The 25,820-nt window shown below is 37.0% G+C and overlaps 1 pseudogene; it reads right to left on the bottom strand.

Annotated features, from left to right (window-relative positions):
- Positions 1 to 13,145: 13,145 nt before the first annotated feature.
- LOC129485405 (large ribosomal subunit protein uL16-like) lies at positions 13,146 to 22,081 on the bottom strand (annotated as a pseudogene).
- Between the last annotated feature and the right edge of the window lie 3,739 nt (positions 22,082 to 25,820).

Genomic DNA, 25,820 nt, shown 5'->3' with positions numbered 1-25,820 from the left:
TTTACATGTTTCTTTCATTTGCATATTTCATGACAATAATTTATTTAGGTTTCTTTCATTTGCTTATTTCATGACAATTATTTATTTAAGTTTGTTTTGAAAATGTTTATTATGTTTTTCCCCTGAGCAGACTGTAAACACGTTGAAAGAAAGAACCATGTGTCCAGTTTACTGTTGAACACCCATGGCCTAGCACATGATGAGTACAAGAGAAATGCTCAAAAAATCTATTCCTTTAATAAGACAGAGTTATCGAGAGCAAAGGCAGCTATAAGACGACAAGACAAGAAATCACTGGAAGGAAAAGGAGAAACTAAAAATGAAGTTTGCTTAATTTTGGAATTGAGATGGGTAAATGTGCATAGGGATTTTGATTACCGAAAACAACCAGAAAAATCAAGTCATAGGTCAGTGTAAGTGTGCATCCATGAGTAAGGGATGACATATTGTCACTCAATAAATTTAAAGGAGTGGTAGGAATCCAAAAAATAAGATGTCTTTATGAATTCATTGCCTGAAATGGGTCAGGTCACTGTGTTTGTGGTAAATATGCATATGCATGAGCCTAATAAATTTCTTAGTCCTCATATTATATACTTATTCTTAAGGCAAGGACCATGTTAATAATCATAATTGGTAGACAGCATGAACTAGCTGGTTTAAGATAATGTGTTTTTTTTTTTTTAAGGAAGGAACTTAAGAGAGTTTCCACTACCTGTGTGAAATAATTACCAAAATTCATTATTCTATTGATCTAAAGAGTGGGATTATGACATTTTACAACCCAGTACAAAACCCTCTTAATATTTTCATCAATAATAGATTCAGTCATCAAAAATTTATCATCTGTGACCAGGCACGGTGGCTCACGCCTATAATCCCAGCACTTTGGGAGGCCAAGGCAGGCAGATCACCTAAGGTCAGGAGTTCGAGACTAGCCTGGCCAACATGGAAAAACCCTGTCTCTATTTTAAAAATCTAAAAATTAGCCAGACTTCGTGGCACACGCCTGTAGTCCCAGCTACTCAGGAGACTGAGGCAGGATGATCGCTTGAACCCAGGAGGTGGAGGCTGCAGTGAGTCGAGATCACACCACTGCACCCCAGCCTGGGCAACACAGTGAGACTCATCTCAAAAAACTAAAAATAAAAAAAATAAAAAAGATTTATCATCTGAGGCCAATGCGAGGGTGCTTCACATGCTAGCAAGTCATTCCCTATTTTAAAACTATAATGATAAATTCTAATGTGATTGTTTAGCCATGAAAGTTCCTGATTTTAAAAGTACTAATCTAGAATAATGGTTTTTGCTTTGTTTCTTATATTTCTTCCAAAATCTAGACTCTGAGTATTTACAACATGGATTTAGCTGTCAGTATCTGAGAAGCAGCAGAGAGCAATTGATTTTAAAATTACAAAAACATGAATAAAAATATTAGGTCATCTCTATCCAATCTCTAAGCAGTTTTACAAAGAATGATAACTATAAAGGAATTAACATCAAGGGCATTTTTCCCTGAGTCTTTAATTCATCTTCATTTTTGGAGGCTGCCTTGTAAACTAAATTGAATGCATAGGTGTCTGCTTCTTCAAATCCTGACGAGTCAGAGCTCTTCTGCAAATGGCACCTTTATTGTCTTCATTTTAGCTGTTTCCTCTCTCTCTTTTTTTTCTTTTTGTCATGTCTATTTGTTATCTCTCCAGTAATCAATTGTGCCTTCCATGATCTATAAGCTAAATCAAGAAATATGATTTGGTAGATTACACAAATGGATTGCTCTGTGCAAGGTAGAAAGCAGGAATTTGTCACCTCCCTTAATAGATTTTTCAGACAATTTATCCACAGAAGAGCATTTATTTTCTGGGGCTTAATCTTCTTAAGGGTACCATCAACATTCTCAATAATTACCATACTTTAGTTCACTTGTTTGATTGCCTTTTGTACACTTTGAGGAAGAACAATACAGCCTGTTTTCTATTGTGTTTTCCTAGAGCAATTCTGTATCTGTAGACTAGCCTCCCAAATATCTTCTTGAATACAAAGGACTCTATTCTTCCATTCAACGTGAAAAATTTTTACAAATAACTACCCATACACGTCACTCGAATGTGAGGAATAAATAGCTGCCTTAAAATATCAAACACATCATTTAAACTTACTCCCATCAATCACTTTAAATCTGTTGTCACACTTCAAACATTCGAATTGGAAAATTTAAGTAATAATATTATAAAATATTAAAGTCCACAAATTTCCAGAAGACTTGACATATTTTTCTAAAAGTTTTAATTATGACAGAATTTATACCTTTTTAATTGGACTTGAAAATGACTCAGTAGACACCTTATCCCATTTGTGAATTTGTAATACTGTCGCAAGAGACAATTGAATTGTGCCCTGAAGAGATATATGGTCAGACACAATTGTATACATTTTTAAGACGTTGACAATATTATTCTAAATTATCATGCATTTATCTATATTCCACATACTTTTATTTTAGTCAATACGTAATTCAGTACATATTTCAAGGATACAAAATTTGATCATATTTTTCTATTTAATTAAGTCTGATTAGGTTTATATTTCTATTAGAAAGCATATGTTTGAATAATAAAGCAAATATTATGTTTAATTTTTAATTGTAGGAAGTCATTTATAGCCACTAAAGGTTGTTGCAATTTGTCTAAATAGCTATATTACTTTTGGCTGTTTTAACTTTCTTTCTTTTTTTTTTTTTTTTTGTTTTTTTTGAGATGGAGTCTCGCTCTGTCGCCCAGGCTGGAGTGCAGTGATGCGATCTCGGCTCACTGCAGGCTGCACCCCAGGTTCATGCCATTCTCCTGCCTCAGCCTCCTGAGTAGCTGGGACTGCAGGCGCCCACCACCTCACCTGGCTAATTTTTTGTGTTTTTTTAGTAGAGTTGGGGTTTCACTGTGTTAGCCAGGATGGCCTTGATCTCCTGACCTCGTGATCCGCCTGCCTCAGCCTCCCAAACTGCTGGGATTACAGGCGTGAGGCACCGCACCCGGCCTTAACTTGCATTTTAAATCAGTTGTAACATCTGCCTGGTTTCCCAATACAATGAGTAAAATAAACACTTTATTTAACATACTGTTCATGCTTATATCTGCATGAGAGTCATAATTTTACCTTTTATCTGAAAATTATTTCTAACAGAATTTTCCAAACCAAGATTATTGTCCTAAATTGTATTACCCAGAAGCAGATGCTGAGGCAGAGACTGGAGTATAAGATGTTTCTTAGAGAGTAATAACTCTCTAAGTAATAGAGAGTAATAGAAAGGGAAAGAGAGGAAGCAGAACTGGGTGGCAGAATGAGTGGAATTGCAAAGCAGTCCTGACATTGCCTCTGCCAGGCCAGTGGTAGCCCATTAAAGAGTCCCATGCTAGCCGTCTACCTCGCCTGCCTTAGTCCTGTGATGCGGGCTTCCCAGAGAAGGCTGTGGCCTCAGCCAAGGAAGCTCCCTACCCCTAAGACAAATCCTGCATCCTCCTTCTTTCTCGTTCACACGTATAAATTTGCCTAAAGGATACCTGCAAGCCATCACATAACCTTTGACTTGCACTTTTTGTGTGTTTCACAAAGCTGCGTGAACTAGCACAGGAGTTAGCAGGAGTCCTCCTGGAAACTATTTCTTCATGGGACCGCTAGGCCAGCAGTAACACAACTGCACTTGGAAATGACTGTAAAGCACATAACCACAAGCCCTTAATTCCATGCTCAGTGTATCGCCTTAGACAGATTCCAGAAATGCTTGTAGCCTCTGACAAACCACAGGCACCAGGGAGTGCTAAATAGGAGAAGCAATTTGACTTATCCAATGGCAGTTTTTAAAACAGTCTTACATTTGCCAAAGTCACAAAAGCATATATCCATATGAACACATGGCAAGGGCTCTGAAGGAGCTTACCCTGAAACTGAAGCATCATTTTCTTCATAGCAAATCTATTTCTAAGTATATGTATGAGTTCAGTGTCATAGGGGAGTACAGAAGATAGAGTGACTAATGCCAGGAAAACTTTACCAAGGAGATGATGTTTGCTCTTGCTAGGAAAAGAGGAGGCAGCACGTAGAGAGAAAATACTGGACTTACAAATCAACAGGAAATACGTATAATGAGTGTAGCTTTAAAGACCTAGTTTGGATAAACATTCTAAATTTGAATGCTTATCTCAATCTCTAGATGTTTTCTGAAAACCAACTATGTTTAGAAAATAGGAATGTAAATATTCTGAGAATAGATTCTTTCATTAGATTATTTCCTCTGTGAACTTTTGCCTGAAGAACAAATTTGCCTTGCTTCCCAGTAGGTATAAAACAAGAATCTGGGCTAGACTTCTCTTAAAGGAGACATAACAAGCTATCAATAATATTCCATTTGTAATATTGATCAAATAAAACAGTGTATCTCTTTAATTCCTCTCCCAGATTCTCATTCCTTTACTATTGTTGTTTCTTCACTTCTCATTCTCCCTTTTTTTCCCTTCATTTTTAAGGCACCCCATTAAATAAAAATTCCAATTCTCTTCCCTTCCCACCCTTTCCTAACATGGCCTCTGGAAAACCTCCTTCAATAAAGAAACTCCTATATGTCCTTTATGTCTTCCTGCCATAGCTTTGCCTTAATTGAGATCTGCTTCTTTTTCCTATTGAGAAAGATATTTTTTTTAGCTCCTAAATTTAGGGCAACTGTACAGTTTATCATTCTAACTGGAAAATTTCAAAGAGTGAAAAGCGGGGTGTTGGGGGGCAGTCTATTTATCATAAGGCTGGGATCACAGGCATAAACCTGAACTGCCTGGGACAAGTCAAGATGTCTGTTACTCTACCTTAACCACAAACATCGTGGAATTAGAGTTGGGTCAGAAAAAAAAGAAGTAAAGTTTCTTAAATCTCCATTGTCACTTCCAAAATATTTTTTCACTATTATTTGACAGTTCATCACCCAGATAACTGTATTACCAGCCTAGAACAGGGGTCAGCAAGCTATAGCCTGCAGGCCACGCCTGTTTTTACAAATAAATTTTTATCTGAATACAGCCACAGTCTTCATTTGCATATTGTCTGGCTGCTTTCAGCTACAGTGGCAGAGTTGAGTGATTGCAACAGAGCAGAATGGCTCCATAAAGCCTAAAAGATTTCCTGTGCAGTCCTGTAAACAAATGTTTGCTGATCCCTGGAATCCACTGTAAGTGGGGGTCTGAGCATGTATGTATCTGTTGATCTTACTCATCATGTATATCAAAACAACACATCAAGCACAGAGTAGATAGTATTTGTTTTATAAATAAATGAAATGCAAACTAAAGCTACAATAACTAATATGCATGAACAGACTAATCTATTAAGCAGAAAACACAAAGTCTCCCTGATAGTTACCAGTATTTAGTATAGGTATTTAGTATTTAGTAAATTTTCTACAAAAGAAAAAAAATGGATTATAAAGTAAATAAACTTGAAAAAAAATTTAAACTGTTTGGAAAAAATTATATATTACATTAGCTATTTTGTGTGCAGAAAAAGTAGTTTTCTAGTTAGATTGGAAACATCTGCCACCATGCTGATGCTCTCCTCTTTGAACTGAAGAAGTAACTCTGCACCCCTGCTCTAGCTTGAGATCCTCCCTGTTCCACACGCTCGGGCTCTCACTCCACTCATTTTGTTTTCTTCTTCCTCCAGGATCTTCCATCTCTGCCCCTCCTAACTCCTACTCAAGAGGCAATGGTTACATACGAGGGTTCTTGAGTCAAACTTCCTCGGTCTGGCTCTAACTCTAGCTAGCTAATCTTGGGCAACTTTTTAACCTTTCTGTGCTTTACTAGGCTTGTCTTAAAAATAAAGAGAGTTATCTCATAGATACCTCAAAAATTTTTTGTGAGAAGTCAACACAACACTTCATATAAAGTGCAAGAACACTAACACATAATTAGCACTTGATTTTTAAAAAATAACCGTAAAAAATAAAATTATATTTAAGGCTAACCTATCTTTAAAAATCCAGATTGTGTATGACTCTATATCCCTCTTTATATGCCCTTCCCTTCTCACACAAGTTCTTTGAAAGAGTAGTCCTAATAAATTCCAATGTTCCTTTTTACCTCCATCCTTCCAACAAACTGCTCTTCTCTCAAGGGTCCCTGATGACCTAATTTCCAACATCAAGAAAAATGTTTCATTGCACATTTTTAAATAAACTGCTGCATTTTCCTGTTAGCTACTAGATCCTTTTGAAGTTCTCTTCTCTCTTACCATCTGTGAAAATCATTTCTTTTGATGATACACTGAACTATCTGATTAGTCTTGGTCTCCTCTGTGAGCCCTTTTGCCTCTGTTAAAAGATAGTTAATCTCCAAAATTCTATGTAAGTTCTCCTCTCTTATAATTATATTCCTTCTCACTGGAAGGTTAGATGAATGCCTCTGACTGTATCTACATCAGAGGATATATCTTTCGATCTCTGGAGTCGCGTGTGCAAATGCTTCTGTACATATCTAATTGCTTACATCACAGATCTTTCACAACCATCATATCCAAAACTGCACACATTATCTTTTACCTCCACCCATTATTGCATACTTTCATTAATGGTCTCACTAGCTACCTAACTGGTCAAACCAGAAATCCTGTGGTCCTATTGCTCCTTTAGTGCTATTGAAGCAATTCTATCTAGAATGAGAAAACTATGTATTTTGAAGCCAAAACAATCTGGCTTAAATACAGCTCTTGGACTAGTTAACTGGTATTCTTTGGCATGTAAAAAACATTATTTGATCTTCAAGTTCCTCTTCTGTAAAAATGGGGCAGCAGCCAGGTGCGGTGGCTCATGCCTGTAATCCCAGCAGTTTGGGAGGCTGAGGCGGGTGGATTACTTGAGGTCAGGAGTTCAAAACCAGCCTGGCCAGCATGGTGAAACCCCATCTCTACTAAAAATAGAAAATTAGCTGGGCACGGTCATGCTATGATGTAGTCCCAGCTATGCAGGAGGCTGAGTCAGGCGAATCGCTTGAACCCAGGAGGCAGAGATTGCAGTGAGTCGAGATTGTGCCATTGCACTTCAGCCTCGGCAACAAGAGTGAAACTCTGTCTCAAAAAAAAAAGTGGGGCAGCAATACTAAATTCACAGATTTGTGGGGGGAGATTGAATGGTAATCTGCCACCACATGAATGCTCCCCTCCCTCAGTTGCAGAAGAAACTGCGCCTCTGCTCTGGCTTGGGCTCCTTCCTGTGCCAAATATTCAGGCTGTAACTCCATCCATTTTGTCTATATAATATATAAAAGCACTTAACCTGAAACCCATAGTAGATTTTCAAAAAATACTCATTTGCCCTGCCTGTCTTCATTGACCACACATCCAATTCATCACTTTCTCTGTCTTCTTTCTATATGGTTTTCAACCCTATTTTTTCTTTTCCATTCCTATTGCCACTACCTTAGAGCCACCCTTCATTTTTGCTTACTTGAATCAGCAACAACTTCAACTAGTCTCCCAACTTCCAGTGTAAACATCCCCCAAATCAGCCTGTACCTTTAGAATGTGCTTTTTGAAAATTTTGAAATCCTACTTATATCTCCTTTCTTTCTTTCCTTCTATACCAAAATTCCTTGAATGAGTTGTGTCTGTGCCCACTTTGCCCACTCCCATATGCTCTTAAATCTTCTAATCGATTTTTCACAAAATATGCTTCTATTAAATTCACCATCATACTTTACACTGCACTATCTAGCCTGTATTCTTGATCCATTTTATTTTCACTGACCTGTCAACATTATTGAACCCATTAGCTGACTTTCTCCCCCTTGAAATATTATTTTTTTCTCTTAACATTTAAAATATAACATTATCTGGGTTTTTCTCTCTCTCTGGACTCTTTCTCAGTCTCCTTGATGTTTTATCTTCATTACCTGATCTCTAAATATGGAAACCTTCTAGGACTTTGTCCTTCATGATATTCTCCCCATGTAGACATTCAGTCTTTACGGGATTTCATCTAATCTCATAGTATAGTATAATATCCCACCTATATGCTGAGGATCCCTGCATTAATACATTCATGCTGATCCTCTCTCCAAAATTCAGACTCATATAACCAAATGCTTTACTTATATCTCTACTTGGATGCCCAATACCAATAGTCACCTCAGGTTTAAGTAGCTAAAGCTGAACTACTAATAACTCTCCACCACCACCACCAACACAAAACTGTTGTCCACAGTCTTCCTATCTCAATAAATGGCAACTCAATAAATGGCAAGGTGTATTAGCAGAAAGTGGAGGTTGCAATGTAGATGTAGTTAAAAATTAACCTGTGTTAACTAATTATAACCCTAGTTAAAACCAGTGATCTGCCAGGTGCAGTGGCTCACACCTGTAATCCCAGCACTTTGGGAGGCCAAGGTGGGAGGATCAACTGAGCCCAGGAGTTTGAGACCAGCCTGGGCAACAGAGCAAAATCCTGTCGTTTCACCGTTAAAGATTTTTTACATCTATGGATTAGATTAGTAGTATTTAATTTTCCTTATTAGCTTGAATTCAATGAATCCCTGTCTTAATTTTGGTTCTTTAGGTGGAGGGAAGCCTATATATTAATATGCTAATTAATTGGAAGTATAATCCTAGGGCACCAAAAGTGAGAGAAAAAGAAGAGCAAGGCAAAGAAGATTGAAAAAAAAATGCAAGGGGATATATTATATATCACTATCTGACAAGCCTTAAAATGACATGTCTGGAAAACTTGTGTAATGAAACAGTCCATTGGCAGGAAAAATAGGAAATTTATCTGCTGTCTCTTTTGTGTCTCTTACCAACTATTGGTCAAAATTTGTCCTGGCCTACACCTCTTTGTTGTGTCCTGGTCCGTATGGCAGCCTCTGGTGAAGTGAGATCCCAAATTCTGCAGTGGTAGCTGCGGTGGGGACAGCAATACAGAGTCTGAAAGCTAGGCAAGTCCAGGAAGCTCTGAGGAGACATGTGGACAGTGTTTGACAAACCCCCATATAACTCCATCAGCAGATTTAATAGTTAATGCCTCCTAAACACCAGTGGAATTTATTTATCCTCTCAGCAAGAACTCACATCTATGCTTCAGTAGTTTCAAGGAATTTCTTAATTAGAAGAAAACAGTAATTCAGAAGTACTATCTGGCCAGGCACGGTGACTCACACCCATAACCCCAGCAGTTTGGGAGGCCCAGGCAGGAGGCTTGTTTGAGGCCAGGAGTTCGAGATCAGTCTGGACGACATAGGGAGACCACATCTGTACAAAAAATTGTTTAAAAAGTATCTGGGCATGGTGGTGCACACCTGTAGCCCCAGTGTACTCTAGAGTACACTGTGTACTCTAGATGAGGTGGAAGGGTCACTTGAGCCCAGGAGGTCAAGACTGCAGTGAGCCGTGATAACGCCACTACACTCCAGCACAGCTGACGGACTGAGACCCTATCTCAAAAAAAAAAAAAAAAGAAAAAGAAAAGAAAAGAAAATCAATACTATCTGACAGCTGTTATTTTTAAAATGAATATCAACTTACATGTTGCTTACAATTGTGGAATAGCTTGAAAATGCATAGGCATTTGGGACTATTAGTTCATTGTTTTATGAATATTCACAGTTAGAGTTTCTCACTCATTTCCTAAATTATTTCTCAAATTAGAAATAACCTGCTATAACATTTTATTCTAACCTTACTTTTCAATCTCTTTGATGTTTAGAATGTTGATGACTAAGGCGAATTTCATGACTTTTTAATATCTAATCATAAAATAATATTTTTCCTCATAAAGTTTCTGTTACTCCTGTAGCAAGGATTTTTTGCCATTTCCTTTTTTACTATTTTTGGACCCAGCTGACTAGAATAATATTTGTATGTGAATTAGCTGTGAAGTCTACACAGATTTACAAACAAAATATCATTGTTAGAAAACTTGGCTGGGCGCGGTGGCTCATGCCTATAATCCCAGCACTTTGGGAGGCCGAGACGGGCGGATCATGAAGTCAGGAGATCAAGACCATCCTGGCTAACACGGTGAAACCCCGTCTCTACTAAAAATACAATAAATTAGCCAGGCATGGTGGCGGGTGCCTGTAGTCCCAGCTACTCAGGAGGCTGAGGCAGGAGAATGGTGTGAACCTGGGGGGCAGAGCTTGCAGTAAGCTGAGATCATACCACTGCACTCCAGCCTGGGTGACAAAGCAAGACTCCGTTGCAAAAAAAAAAAAAAAGAAAACTTATTTTGGCACTAAATTTTATGGCAGGCTACTACTGAATGGTAATGTTACTTGTTTTAAAGCTACCTCAAGAATAAATGAGTCTGCCCAGGATATTTAAAACCCCAACTTTGGACACAATCTTGTATTAACTAAATGAGTAATTCTAAATTCTGGAATAGATGATCAATATTAAGAAGTGTACATTTATTTTACATACAAATAATTGAGTTCTTTTAAGAAAAGTACAAAAATAAATATTAATATCTATTTAAATTATACTGACAGGAAAAATTTTGATATTTTTAAGTGATTGTAATATTAGTTCAATAAATATCATCCATTAGGCCCAAAGGTTTGAAATAGTGCTTATAATATGAAGAACTTTCTTTAGAAAGTTCTCAATTTTCACCTCCATTTAACATGTTCTGTAATATTCTCTTTCTTGTATGAAGGCTGGTTACAGAACTCTTTGTTTTACACAGTAAATGTGGAACTAGGTGTGAATATAAATTTGTTTACATCAATAATTGCCATTCAATAGCCTTCTGAGTTCATTTCCATCAGATTTATTTAAAATCATTTTTGGAGTACAGTAATAGTGAGAGCTGAGTTTCACATATAATGTTCATGAGGGAACAAAATGTTCTCAGACACAAATTTTGAAAGCAGTCTTACAGTGTCTTGTATTGGCTAGACCATGCGGAAACATCTTTATGAGGGTATCACTTTGATAGGAAAATATATTCAATTATTACTAATAACTTCTTCACACATAAAAGACAATATTTTATTTGCTTTTCCTAAACCAAACTGGTGCATGCCATACTTGGTCACAGTAAATAAAAGATAATATCAACATCTTTCTTCCAGTGAGCAGAATTCAGGAAAGTTCTCAACATGAATACATTGTGGTCAGGTTTATAGACAGGTTTATTAGGCAGTAGGTTTAAAGAATATTCATATACTAATAATACCAAGTGGTGATAAGCAGTGATAAAATAGCTTACACTACCCAGTTCTGTTATAGAAACAAAAAAGGCAAATTTTATTACTTCCAAAAGTGAATCTCTTTTTTTTGAAATGGAGTTTTGCTCTTTTTGCCCCGGCTGGAGTGCAATGGTGCGATCTTGGCTCACTGCAACCACCACCTCCCAGGTTCAAGAGATTCTCCTACCTTAGCCTCCCAAGTAGCTGGGAGCTGCCACCATGCCTGGCTAATTTTTTGTATTTTTAGTGGAGATGGGGTTTCGCCATGTTAGTCAGCTGGTCTCGAACTCTAGACCTCAGGTGATCCACCCACCTCAGCCTCCTAAGCTGCTGGGGTTACAGGTGTGAGCCACCTTACCCGGCCAAGTGAATCTCTTTTTATAAACCATTGTTTTAAGGTAGTCTCTTGTTTGATATTTCAAAGTAATTCATCTATTTTAGTGGCAGTAACTCATTAGCCCTATCTACATATGAAGATTTCTGGTAGAATAACATCAAAATAGTAAGAATAGTGCTGTTGACATTAGGCTAAGTACACAAATAAAAAATAAAAGATTAATTTAATATTGCAAAAATTTGAATCTATAAAGCAAGAGATCCTAGTGAATCTAACTAGCAATTGAACCAGCTGTAGGCAATTAATGCCAGAGTCAAACTAAAGAGTAAAGACAAATTACTAACAGTTGGGAGAAGGATTTTTATAGACCACTAGGTGCCACTGTTTTGTGAAAAACTTATTAAATGATATAATGGAACTCTAACTTATATTCCTTTTTTAAAAAATCACATCTTGAATTGGGATGTTGCTATATCATAGTTCTAAAGTGAGTAAATTTCTTTTTTTTTTTTTTTTTTTTGAGATGGAGTCTTGCTCTGTCACCCAGGCTGGAGTGCAGTGGCCCAATCTCGGCTCACTGCAAGCTCCGCCTCCCGGGTTCACGCCATTCTGCCTCAGCCTCTCCGAGTAGCTGGGACTACAGGCGCCTGCCACCACACCTGGCTAATTTTTTTTTTTTTTTTTTTTTGTATTTTTAGTAGAGACGGGGTTTTACAGTAGTCTTGATCTCCTGACCTCGTGATCTGCCCGCCACGGCCTCCCAAAGTGCTGGGATTACAAGCGTGAGCCACCCCGCCCGGCCTAAAGTGAGTAAATTTCTTTGTCTCTGGGATTAGTTAAACTCACAGCAAAATGAAAGTAATACAGTGTTTGAAATAAGTTATAAAGCCCAAAATTTATCATTATCAATGTAAATTTTTGGCTGTTAAATCTGAGCCATCATTGATCTGGAAACAGTGATTTTGAACTGAAAGCTTAAGTGGTTTGACTGTATGTAATAAGAGGGCTGCATAAGCATATTTAAACTGTGGCATATTACTTTGGCCCAAAATACTTTCTTAGAAAAAGACACATGATTGCTTACAGAAATTTAGGAATGGCACCACCCATAAGGTAGCGTGAGAAAATTTCTTGAAGGCAGCTCTCTTTAATCCATCAACTGGCATTGATCTCAAATTAGATATAAACGAGTCCACATCAAAACTACAGAGGAGGAGATTATCTTCAGAAGTAACCAACCTATTGATATTAAAATACAGAAGACCCTTTTCTTTTAAATATGCTGCATTTTAAAGGATGATTCTACTTATTTTCCAAAATGAGCCTAAGCAAAATCATTAATACAATCCTTCAGTGTCAGGCAAAGATACAACATTTTTTTCAGCACTTATGGAAGTTTGGTGGAAAGCTGTAATAGATGAGTATTTATTCTTTTCTTTATTTTTCTTTCTCTCTTTTATTTTCTTTTTTGGCCAGTAAACAGATATTAGTAAGCATAAGTCAGATCTGCATGGCCCAAGGAGACAGTGCTGCCAAAAGCCTTCATGAGTGCAGACCTGTCACTTGTCCAAGGGGGTGTGATTGGGAATTTACTTGACCCCACAACCATCAGGGATGAGGTGCTTCTCAGCCACTTTGTCTTCAAATTTGTCAGCATTAAACTTGGTGAAGCCCCACTTCTTGGGGGGGGAGATATGGATCTTCTGCCATCCAGGGAACTTGAACTCAGCCCTGCGTAAGGCTTCAGTCACATGGTCCTTGTTCTGAAGCTTGGTGTGGATAAACATGATGACTTGACCAATGCGGACCCTGGCCACAGTACCCTGGGGTTTTCCAAAGGCCCCTCACATACCTGTCTGGAGCCTTTCAGCCCCAGCACATGACTACATCTTGTTGATGCAGATGACATGGACGGGATGGAGCTACACTCGGATGTGAAAGCCATCTCTGCCCCAACTTTTCACCATGTACTTATTGGCACAAATACCGCAGCCTCCAGGGCTTCAGAAGACAGCAGCTCATATTCATCAGACACCATGTGGCCACAGAGCGGGAACTCATCCACTTTTGCCGCCTTTTGACCCAAAGATACAGATCTCAGCAGAAACGAGACTTTGGTTATGGCTATTTTTTACAATACCAATAACAAGGAGCAGGATGGTGGCCCCTGGTGACACAGGAACTTCGCCAGTGCGTGGAAGAGAAAGTGCGCTCCTATACTTTTCAACTAACGCTAATATCTAAATATTTATAAAGTATTCCTTTGAATAGACTAATGGCTTTCCAAATCTATCCAAAGTAATTAAAGCAACTAATGTTGACTAACAAGCTATCATCTTTTTATTAGACAAATGATGTCTAATAAGCTATCATCTGATTTTTTTTTTTTTTTTTTTTTTTTGAGACGGAGTCTCGCTCTGTCGCCCAGGCTGGAGTGCAGTGGCGCAATCTCGGCTCACTGCAAGCTCCGCCTCCCAGGTTCACGCCATTCTCCTGCCTCAGCCTCTCCGAGTAGCTGGGACTACAGGCGCCCGCCACCAGGCCCAGCTAATTTTTTGTGTTTTTAGTAGAGACGGGGTTTCACCGTGGTCTCGATCTCCTGACCTCGTGATCCACCCGCCTCGGCATCCCAAAGTGCTGGGATTACAGGCGTGAGCCACCGCGCCTGGCCTCATCTGATTAATTTTTTAGACGCTCAAGATAATATACTGTTGCAACACAGGATACTCTATTAGTTATCTATTGCTGTATAACATATCTCAAAATCTAGCAGCATAGAAATAATAAACATTTATAATTATCTCACAGTTTCTGAGAACCCAGAATCCAGAGTGGCTTAGCTGGATAATTTTGGTTCTAGTTTTCTTGGAGGGTTGTGGCTAAACTGTCAGCAAGGGCTGTAGTCATCTCAACACTCAGCTGGAATCAGATCCATTTTAAGGTTCATTCACATGTTGTTTGCAAGTTTCCATGTCTCTCTGGCTGTTGTTCATAGACTTCAATTACTCACCATGTAGGATTCTCTATAAGATGGCTTATAATATGGTAGGTTGCTGGCCTGAGAGTGAGCAATATGAAAGAGAGAGAGTGGACACCCAAGGCAGAAGTCACAGTCTTTTTATAATCTCATTTAAGTGACATACCATCTTTTATTCATTAGAAGTTCACCACTAAGTTCCCACACTCAAAGTGATTGCAAAATAACATAGATATCAGGAGGTGTGGATCACTGACAGTCATCTTAGAAGCTGTTTACCACACCAACACTGCAGTCTAAGATATCCTTTCAGTAGCTCTTAAAGTAATAAAGGCTTTCTAAAGCTAACATTGACTAATAAGCTTTCATCTGATTATTAAACAACTAATTTGATATTTTTAAGTATTTGAGGTAATATTTTCATAGCACAAGGGTACTGATTTCACAGAGTCTATAAAAAGAAACAGTGAATAGATCCTTTCATTGTTTCTTTGTACTATTCAGGCAGTTTCCCTAACAGAAATAACCCCCTGAATTAGGATACAATAGTTTGATGACATTATTTCCTGAAATCACTGTTCTCCTTACCATGATTGATTCTATATATTACATACAAACAATATAATTTTGACAAAGTTAGGGTCTATTGCAAACCTGTCTAAATATTTGTCTTTTATCTGAATAATATAAAAATTTTTGAAGAACCCTCTTAAAATGGGAGCATTCAACAATTTTATTTCTTAGTGCAAACTAGAATGTGAAGGTAATCTGGCTGTGTTACGTGTTGTCCCATGATTAATTCTACCCATCAGACTAGTTTGCTCCTTGGCTATGCCAAGTGTCTACCTCCTCTAGCTGTGACCCGGATTGAAGGAGATGATATTTCCAGAAAGTGCCAATTAAAACCTTCATATTTTATTATATTAGTCTCTGGTGATTCATGTGAAATAATTTCTCAGGATCTTCATCTCTGAGTAAACTCATAAAATTATGACTTTCGCATATAATTGATACACAATAATTCTGCAGAATGACTGAACATGCAAACCTCAAGAGCAGTTTGACCACATGTACCCTTCCCTTCCCTTTTTTTTAAGGATCCATTAGTGTCCTTTTAAAAGCATCCTCTATGCTTGTTGTTTGTTTGATAGTTACTTTAGTTTTAGAGTCTATCTTACTGGAAGTATTGGGGTTATCCGAACAGCCCTGCAGCACACAAAGATGGTGGAGTTTTTGTGGCCTCCTGGGAAGGGTATGGGCTGGAAGGGATGCAGTTTGACCCTGCTGGATGTCACAGGTATTGCCTCATAGTTTAAAGTATTATAGAAACTAAATTGGGCAAAAGCGAGGAGAGTCAGCACTGTTCCTCTGCTCCTTGCCTCCGTTGTCTAAGCTAATTACGGCAAATGTGCACCCAAAGTTAGCCAAGTCCAGCCAGGTTCAGACCAAAGCTAGGATGGCAGAATCAGACTAATGAGGTAAAACACTAGGGATGAGACAGAATTTACAGAAGCAGGGGGAAAGAAAAGAAAATATAAAAGAGGAAAAATGTGAATGGAGCTGTGGTAATTATACAAGAGAAAAACATACATAAAGAGGGTGGCCATTGCTTTAGGAGGAAGGGAGAATCTTTGTTATGCCCTTTCACAGCCACTTCAAGGCATGACAGATGTCCATGTTCCTTCCCTGGCTGTTTTGAAATTGTCTCTCTTTTTAAGAAATAACTAGAGAGATATGGCCATGTTCACTGCAGGAAAAAACCCTGAAAAACAAAATTGTTTTACTTTTACTGGATCCCAGGAGGTGAACTGACAGTATCAGTTTTGAAAAAGAAAAAAAAAGGCACAGACAAACCTGATAAAATTATCCTTTGAAATTGAAAAGAAATCACAGTTATCAGTATCACACATATACACACACAATTTATATTCCTTATTAGGCCTTTGCTAACTGTGGGAATATAAACAAGTTATGTAACCAATTTTTAAGCTTCATTTTCTTCTACAAAGAAGGAACACCTACTTCACAAAGTTAGTCTACATGTTATATTAAATGATTGTTTCATGTTTCAGTGGAAAACTAAGCATCTTTTACAGGAGACCTACCTGGGATGTTAGATTCTAGCCCTGTTCATTGTCTTTCAGGTATTTTGCAACTCTTTGTAAGTTATAGGTAGCTGACAGATAAATAAATTCTGTGCTGTCTGGTAGTGATTTAATTGACTTCCTCCCCTCTGTGGAAAACTAGTTTTGTCTCCATTTGCAATTCATCTCCACATTCCTTTATTCCATAATAATTTTTGCTATTTTGCTCTTTTTTCTCTGAACCAGTTATAACATCTACCTGGTAACTTCATATCATATAAGGAAAATAAATTCTTTAGCATGGGTTCATTTTTATATCTATATGAGTCATGATTTTTTATTTTGCAGAAAATTATCTTTTAACAAATGTATGATAATGCTGAGCACAGTGTATAGTATATACTAGAAATTCCAGAAAATAAATTATATTTCTGATTTTAATTTTTTAAAATTTTATGTGCTATTATTGTATTTTGAATTTTTAAAATTATATTTATTCTTTGTAAAAACAATTTATGGACATATTATAAAGATAGTGCCAAGACTTACAATGTACATCAATAGTTCACTACAATATTCTCCATCTTTAGGACCCGACCCCACAAATTATGAACTGTGAAATTTATAGCTGTGTATTAATAAATAATATACATACACAGCTATTTTATAAGTTACCAATTTTAGATATTTCCTATCGATTTCACGTCATGGCAAATTAGAATTTAGCTCTTCCATACCATACATGTCTATTTCTCCTGCCCCCATAATTAACATAGATATACTGTAAATTTTATTTTATTTCATTTTATTTTTTATTTTATTTTGTTTTATTTGACAGAGCCTCTCTTGTCCAGGCTGGAGTGCAGTAGCGCAATCTCGGCTCACTGCAACCTCCATCTCCTGGGATCAAGTGATTTTCCTGTCTCAGCCTCCCGAGTAGCTGGGATTACAGATGTGCACCACCATGCCCGGCTAATTTTTTTTGTTTGTTTGTTTTGAGACAGAGTCTTGCTCTGTCCCCCAGGCTGGAGTGCAGTGGCGTGATCTAAGCTCACTGCAAGCTCCGCCTCCCGGGTTCACGCCATCTTCCTGCCTCAGCCTCCCAAGTAGCTGGGACTACAGGCGCCCGCCACCACGCCCGGCTAATTTTTTGTATTTTTAGTAGAGACGGGGTTTCACCATGTTGGCCAGGCTGTTCTCGAACTCCTGACCTCAAGTGATCTGCCTGCCTTGGCCTCCCAAAGTGCTGGGATTACAGGCGTGAGCCACCGAACCCGGCCCATAAATTTTAGTTAAACCAAGTGTTAGTGCTTTCTTACATTATATGTTGTATAAATGGTGCCCCAGAGGCTCTGCAAAGTAGGGATAAAGATTAAATATGTTCACACAAATAATCTTCCTTCCCTCCAAAGTGCTACACTTTGATTATTCTTCTTTCTTTCTAATGCTGCTGTATTCATTGTCTATTGCTGCTGAACGAATGACTCCAAAGCTTAGTTACTTAGAACAACAATGAATTCTGTGGGTCAAGAATTCAGAGGCAGCTTAGTTTGGTAGTTCTTGCTTGGAATCTCTCATGAGGTGCCAGTCAAGATGTTGGCTAAGGTTGCAAGTTATCTGAAGTCTTGACAGGGGCTAGAAGATACCTTCCCAAGATGTCTCACTCATTTGGGGCAGGTTGTTGGCGGGCGGCCTCAGTTCCTTCCCACAGGAGCCTCTCCATGGGCTGCTTAATCATGTTCATAATATGGTGCCTGGCTTCCCTCAAAGGGAGCATTCCAAGAAATAGCAAGGCAGAAGCATGATATGTTCCATGATCTAGGCTCAGAATTCATATCATTAAAAAAAAAAAAACAGATGTTAAAAAATATAATTCACATGCCATATAACTTATCCATTTTAAATGTACACTTTAATGGTGTTTAGTATAGTCACATATATGCACAACCATCACCACAGTCAATTTTAGAGCATTTTCATCACCTCAAAAAGAAACCCCATATCCTTTAGCTATCACCACTATAAAACCCTATCATCTGGCACCCAACCCTAAGTGAGCACTATACTATTTTCTGTCTCCATAGCTTTTCCTGTTTTGGACTTTCATATAAATAGAATATGTTTTTATGTGGACTTTTGGACTGGCTTCTTTCACTTAGCACAATGTTTTCAAGGTTAATCCAAGTTGTAGCATGTGTCATAATTCATTTATTTTTATAGCCAAATGATATTTCATTTTATAAGCGTACCACATTTTACGTATCCTTTCATCCACTGACAGACATTTTGGCTAGTGTGAATAATGCTGCTGTAAACATTCATGTACAAGGGTGGGCATGGTGGCTTACACCTGAAACCCCAGCACTTTGGGAGGCTGAGACAAGAAGGTCACCTGAGCCCAGGAGTCCTAGACGAGCCTGGACAACATATTAAAAACACGACTCTACAAAAAATCAAAAGAAATTAGTGGGGTGTGGTGGTGTGCACCTGTAGTCCCAGCTACTCTAGAAGCTAAGGTGGGAAGACTGCTCGAGCCCACCTTTTTGAGACAGGAATTCACTCTGTCACCCAGGCTGCAGTGAGCCAAAACCGTACCACTGCACTCCAGCCTGGGTGACAGAGTGAGTCCCTGTCTCAAACAAACAAATAAAAATTTATATATAACTTTTTATGTGGACGTGTTTTCATTTCTCTTGCACATATACCTAGAAATGGAATTACTGGTAATTCTGTTTAATTATTAGAGGAAATGCCAGACAGTTTTCTAATGTGACTGGACAATTTTGCATGCCCATCAGCAATTTATGAGAGTTCCAACTTCTCTACATTCTTACCAACACTTGTTATTATCTGACTTTTTAAACGTAGTCATCCTAGTGGGTGTGAAGTGGCATCTTCCTGTGGTTTTGATTTGCATTTTTCTGATGACTAATGAGGTTGAGCATCTTTTCATTTGCTTTTTGGTTGTTTGTATGTCTTTCTTGGAGAAATGTGTGTTCAGATACTTTAGCCATTTCTTAGTTGGTTTATTTGTCTTTTATTATTAAGTTGTAAGAGTGCTTTAAATATTCTAGATAAAAGTCCCTTATCATGTATATAATTTGCATATATTTTCTCCCATTCTGTGGTTTGTTTTTTTAAATTCTTGATAGTGTTCTTTGAAGCATAAAGCTTATTGAAGTCCAGTTTGCAATTTTTTCTTTTGTTGCTCATACTTTTGGTGTCATATTGAAAAATCCAAGGTCATGAGACTTACCATTTTGTTTTCTTCCAAGAGTTTAAACTTTTACATTTGTCTTTGATATATAATATCTTGAATTTATTTTTGTATATGGTATGAAGTGAATGTCCAACTTCATTCTTTTGCCTATGACCATCTAGTTGTCCCAGCACCATTTGTTGAAAAGAATATTTTTCCCCATTGAATGGTCTTGGCACTCTTGTCAAAACTTGTTGACCATGGACATATAGATTTATTTCCGGTCTCTCAATTATATTCCATTAGTCTATATGTCTATTCTTGTGCCAGCACACTGTTTAATTACCATTGCTTTGCAGTGAGTTTTGAAATTGGAAAATATGAATCCGCTTACTTTGCTCTTCATTTTTTTTTAAATTATTTTGGCTATTCTGGGTTTCTTGCAATTTCATATGAAATTTAGAATCAGCTTGTCAATTTCTGCAAAAAGTTTGTTGTTATTCTGTTAAGAATTGCATTGATTCCGTAGATAAGTTTGGGAAGTATTGCTATCTTAACAATACTGCTATCTTAATAAATAATTGCTATCTTAACAATAAATAATAATGAATAACAAACATTCATTGTCATCTTTCTTATATATCCAAATAATACATAACCCAATAATCCAAACAATTAAACCTTGCAACCCATAAGTTTAGGTTTTTTAAAATTTCTTTCAACTCTATTTCATAGTTTTCAAAGTATACATTTAGCACTTCTTTTATTTATTTCTAAGAATTTTATTTTTTTGATACTAGAGTAAGTGGAATTATTTTCTCAATTTCATTTGCAGGTGGTTAATTGCTAGTATATAGAAATAAAATAGATCTTTTTATATTAATCTTGTATACTACAACCTTTTTTATTATTTGCTTTCATAAATGTGTAATAGTTTTTAGTGGGTTTTGTAGTATTTACTATATGTATATATACAACATCATGTCATCTGCAAAGATAACTAGTTTTACTTCTTCCTTTCCAGTGTGGATGCTTTTCTTTTTCTTGCCTACTTGCCATGGCTTGACTCTCTAGTGCAATACTGCCTAAAAGTGATGAGAGCAGACATCCTTTCTTGTTATTTTGCACGGTGTTGACTGTGAGATGTTTGTAGATGCCCTTTATCAGGTTTAGGAAATTGTCTCTATCAAGAATACTTGACTGGAGCTCTCCATTCTCCTGATCCACTGTGGACAGTTTGCTCTCCAGCAAAGCCACACAGCAGTTGTCCTGGAATTTCCCTTTATTGTCATTCTTAAAATTTTACTGACATTTTTCTAGAATTGATCATTTTTTGCTGAATACTACCTCTGTCTTTCTTAATTTAATTCCTTATTTGTTCAAGTATATCCTCTAATAGCTTCCCATGAATTAGTAACTGACATATATTTCTGCATTTTTAAAAATGACTTTAATTTATTCTCATCGTTGATTGATAATTTGGCTGACTATAAAATTATTCATCAAATATCATTTTCATCAATAATTTTGAAGACATTGCTCCAAGGTCTCCTATCATTCATTATAGCTTTTGAGAAGGCTAATGCAATTCGGATTTCCTGTCTCTTGTAGGTGACCTTTGTTATTTTCTCTAGAAGCTTTTTCTTCTTGATACTTGTTATTTTGAAATGTCACATTTTATGTGATTTGTGAGGTCTTCCTTTATTTTTTTATGGGTCACTTGTGCTGGACACCTTCAATTTGGAGATTTATGTCTTTCTAAAAATTGTTTTTTATAGTTCTTGATAGTTAATCTATTTTGTTTTTTCTTTTCTCTATACAGTTGGTATAAAATAGTTGCTGAACCTCATGAATTTTTCCTCTTTCTTTTCTATGTTTACTATTTTCATATTTTTGTGTGTCTGCATGTGTGTGTGTGTGTGTGTGTGTGTGTTAACTTTTGGTCCTTGGCTTTATCTTTCAGTCCTTTTATAATGTTATTTATTTCTATCATAGTTTTATTCTCTTTTCTTTCCTTTCCATAGCATCCTACTCTTGTAATATCTCATTGAGAATATTAGATTATTTTCAAATTTTAAAAACTATTTCCTGTATTGTCAGTTTCCAATGGGTATCTTTGTTTTTGTATTTGTTATGGTAGCTCATTTTTATTACTTTATTGTTTTAATATTGTTTTAGTGAGGTTTGCAGAGGAAGAAAAATAATGTGTGGTCAGTCATTTAAAAAAAAATGTACTGGGTTAAATAGTATCCCCATATAGTACATGTCTCCTCAGAACCCATGAATGTGGCCTTATTTGGAAATTGCAGAGGTAATCAACTTAAAATGAGGTCATACTGGAGTAGAGTGAGCTCTAAATCTAATATGACTGGTGCCATTATAAAGAGAGGGTAGACCAGGCACAGTGGGCTCATGGCTGTAATCCCTTTGGGAGGCCAAGGCAGGTAGACCACTTGAGCCCAGGAGTTTTCAACTAGCCTGAGCAACATAGGGAGACCTTGTCTCTACTAGGAAAAAAAAAAAATCAGCCAGGCCTGGGCATGGTGGCAGGCATCTGTAGTCTCAGCTACTTAGGAGGCTAAGACAGGAGGACTGCTCCAGCCCAGGAGGTTGAGGCTGCAGTAAGCTGTATCATGCCACTGCACTGCAGAGCCTATGTGGCACAGCAAGAGGAAGACAAAGAAGAAGTAGAGGAGGAAGAGGAAGAGGAAGGTGGCAAAGGGGAGGGATATTGGAACACAGAGATAGATACACACACAGGAGAACGGAAGGAATGTGAAGACAGAGGCAGAGGTTGGAGTGATATGTCTACAAGCCTGGGAACACCGAAGACTGCCGGCAATCACCAGAAGCTAGAAGAGATAAGGATCCTGCCCTAGAGCCTCAGAGGAAACATGGCCCTGCTGCCATCTTGATTTCAGGTTCCTGTCCCCAAGAACCGTGAGAAAATAACTTCCTGTCATTATAATTTACCTGGTTTTGGTACTTTGTTAAGGCAGTCCCAGGAAACAAATACACTCTTCCTCATTAAAGTTGGATGTAGAATTTAGCAGGAACAGAAATATTAACTTGCTTTTTTAAAAAATGTTTCAGATTAGTTCCTTTTAAACCTTCCTTTTTTGAGAAACAGAAAAGTGAGACAATTCAGAGTCTAGCACCTCTTCCCTATAATCATTACCAATGTTGTAAAAGTTTGGCTGCCTCTCCCTGTTCAGTGGTTTCTCCTGGCCTGTTCAGTTCAAGCAAGACTAGCAATATTTTCCACCCAATGACATGTGAGTAGAATAAAACAGTTCTTCCTATGGTGATAATTGAAAATAAAATTATAGTTTTATATATTTAACTAATTGGAAGTGTAGCTAATGACTGCTTTTCACATATAATTTTAGGGTCTGGGCAGTTTGATGGCTTTTTTTTTCTAAACCAGTTTGGCATTCATTTTTCTTTTATGCCTAAGAATTTGTTCAGCTCTGCTACTAATTTTACTTAAATATTTTTGTTTCAAGACAAGTGAGAGATAGAAGGAAATGTAGGAAACAAAAAAGAAAGACAAAAAAAGAAAGTTTAAGAAGGAAATACTCAACTGTCTAGCAAATGCCACATAATCCAAGTTAAATATTACCTAGAAACTGTTTTATGTGGAGGGAGTTAATGTCATCTTTGGTGTCTTAAATACTGTGAGAGGCCAAATTGCAGCAGGCTCATGATTGCATTGGAAGTGAGGAAATGGATATGTGTAGAGTGCTCTACTCTTTCAAGAAGTTTTGTTTCAAAGGGAAGGAAACAGGGGCAGTTATAATACTTCCAGAACAAGAGTGACTAAGAGTGCTTACACTCAGAAAAGAAAGGGTCTCAAAGAGCCAGTGGAGCTGAGGAAGTTGAAAATATAGGACAAAAGGAAAGACAGAGATGAGATAAAGAGATGGAGCGATAGCAATAAAGAGACAGCTGATAGAGAGAAAGGAAGAGGGGAGAGAGAAAATTGATAGAGAGATTATCTTGAGCAGGAAGGTGTACAAATATCCAGAGAACAACATCAATTAGCGTCAGCTTTCGACATAAGCACAGCCCCTGAGACTAGAAAGAGAAATAACTGATGTGGACGCAGCTTTGTTTTCATGGAGTTAAGTGAGGAGGTACAGGAAATTGAGAACTCTTGACTTTCTGTGGAATTAGAAGGCAAAATCATGTGCTGAGTGCATTTATAGAAAAAAATTAAATAAGCTAAAATCATTATTTTACCTTGAAGTCAAGGTAGCAATACAATGACAAAATAAGCAAGTGCTCTAAGGGCTCTCTTTAAAACAACATGGAAAGAGAATCATTGAGTAACATCGAGTGTCCTAAACACATGGCTTCTTAATAGGCCATTAACAGAATTTATGGATTTCACACAGCCCATCCATCTTTTATTTTTAGTTCATTTACAAAACAATAAATGACAGGTACAGACTGTGGTTTCAGATGCTAAGAGACTGGTAAGTTCTGCTATTTTATCTCTGAGGGCTGTAAGCATCCTATTTTGGTTGGAAAAAAAAATAGTGCTTCCTCTAAAAGACGTCCATTGAGGATGTGGCTTTTTGAGGTACAGTTTTGCTTTTATTTGCCTAAGTGCTTGCTCTTCAGAGTGTAAGAAAAAGCTGCATAGAAATTATATTTGACTTCATCTGGTCACACTGTCTTATTCCAGAAAAAAATTAGTACAAGAATTATGTAGATCCTGTAGATAAAAGTTCCTGATACAAATTTCTAAATTCAGTAAAATAGAGATAAGTTACTTACTGAAGTATTTTATATCAAACTGCTTATTTAGAAAAGAAAGTGCTTTCATCAGCTAAGCATATAATTTATTCAATCGTCTCAATTAAAGGAATGCATTCATAATTGAACATGGCACAAATGTTTGCTAGAATACTAAGAAACACACAGAATAAGACTTTTGTTTACAAAAAATAAAATGTATAGAGACATTTGTAAAACACAAACATTCCAGGAAGAATTGAAAAAGTATTTTTATAAGCATTGCTGTTTCTATTTATCCTTGCTTTTACTATGTATATGAGTGTATTCTAGACAAAAAGGGAGAGTAATGGCACAGGTACAATTTTTGTATTCAGCTTAGGCACATAGCTACTTGTAGCTGGCTCTATTTCCAAGTGAAATCATACAGTAATTGGTATGAGCCAATCCAAACTTGGATAAAAACTCTGTCTATTTCTAGCAAGTTAATCAATCCTACCATTATGCTGAACCACTTTGTGATGCTTTTCTTCCTGTCCATTGGGTTACTGTGAAAAAGCAAAGTTGCATTAAATGTGGTATCTGTCTTCTTGGTTTTTACTTTTTCTGCCAATGATTATTTCTGAATGGATTTTAGTTTTGCAAATTATAGCACAATGTCAGGGTCAAGAATGATGAGAAAAGATGAAAAATATAGAATTATGGAAATGATCCTAGCAACACTTAAAAACTTTTATTGTAGGTATGCAAGTGAGACTGCTTTAACTTAAAAATCAAATAGAAATTGAGCATTCTGATTACCATAGAAATAGAAGAACTGAGTTATTTAAGTGCCCATTTTCTTAAAATAGCAGGGTAATATCAAGGCATTTTGATGTTTGTTGGGAGCTGGAAGAAGCAGTATGTGGGCTGAAAGAACTTATATACTTCATTCAACCTATTAATTGATAATAAAACATTACTTTCCTGATATTTTATAATCTTCATTTTATACTAGATTGTTTTTCTTTAAAAATAGAAAATATAACAAGTTATTTTTAAACTGTTACATAACAGAAAATTTCTTTTAAGTATCCAATAATTAAACCAAGTGGAAAGTAACAAATATTTACAGTAATAAATCGTTTGTAACCATACAAGAGTACATACACACTGGACATCAATGTTATTGTTCTTGAATTCTTGACTACTTTCCATGTTTAAAAATATTGTCACAAACATGGTATGCAAACTGAGTTTAGTGTTCACAGCCAAGAAAACTAGA

The sequence above is a fragment of the Symphalangus syndactylus genome, chromosome 6 (genome assembly GCF_028878055.3).
Source record: "Symphalangus syndactylus isolate Jambi chromosome 6, NHGRI_mSymSyn1-v2.1_pri, whole genome shotgun sequence".
NCBI lineage: Eukaryota > Metazoa > Chordata > Mammalia > Primates > Hylobatidae > Symphalangus > Symphalangus syndactylus.
Note: the sequence above shows the minus strand (reverse complement) of the source record. Positions and strands in the feature narration are given on the sequence as shown.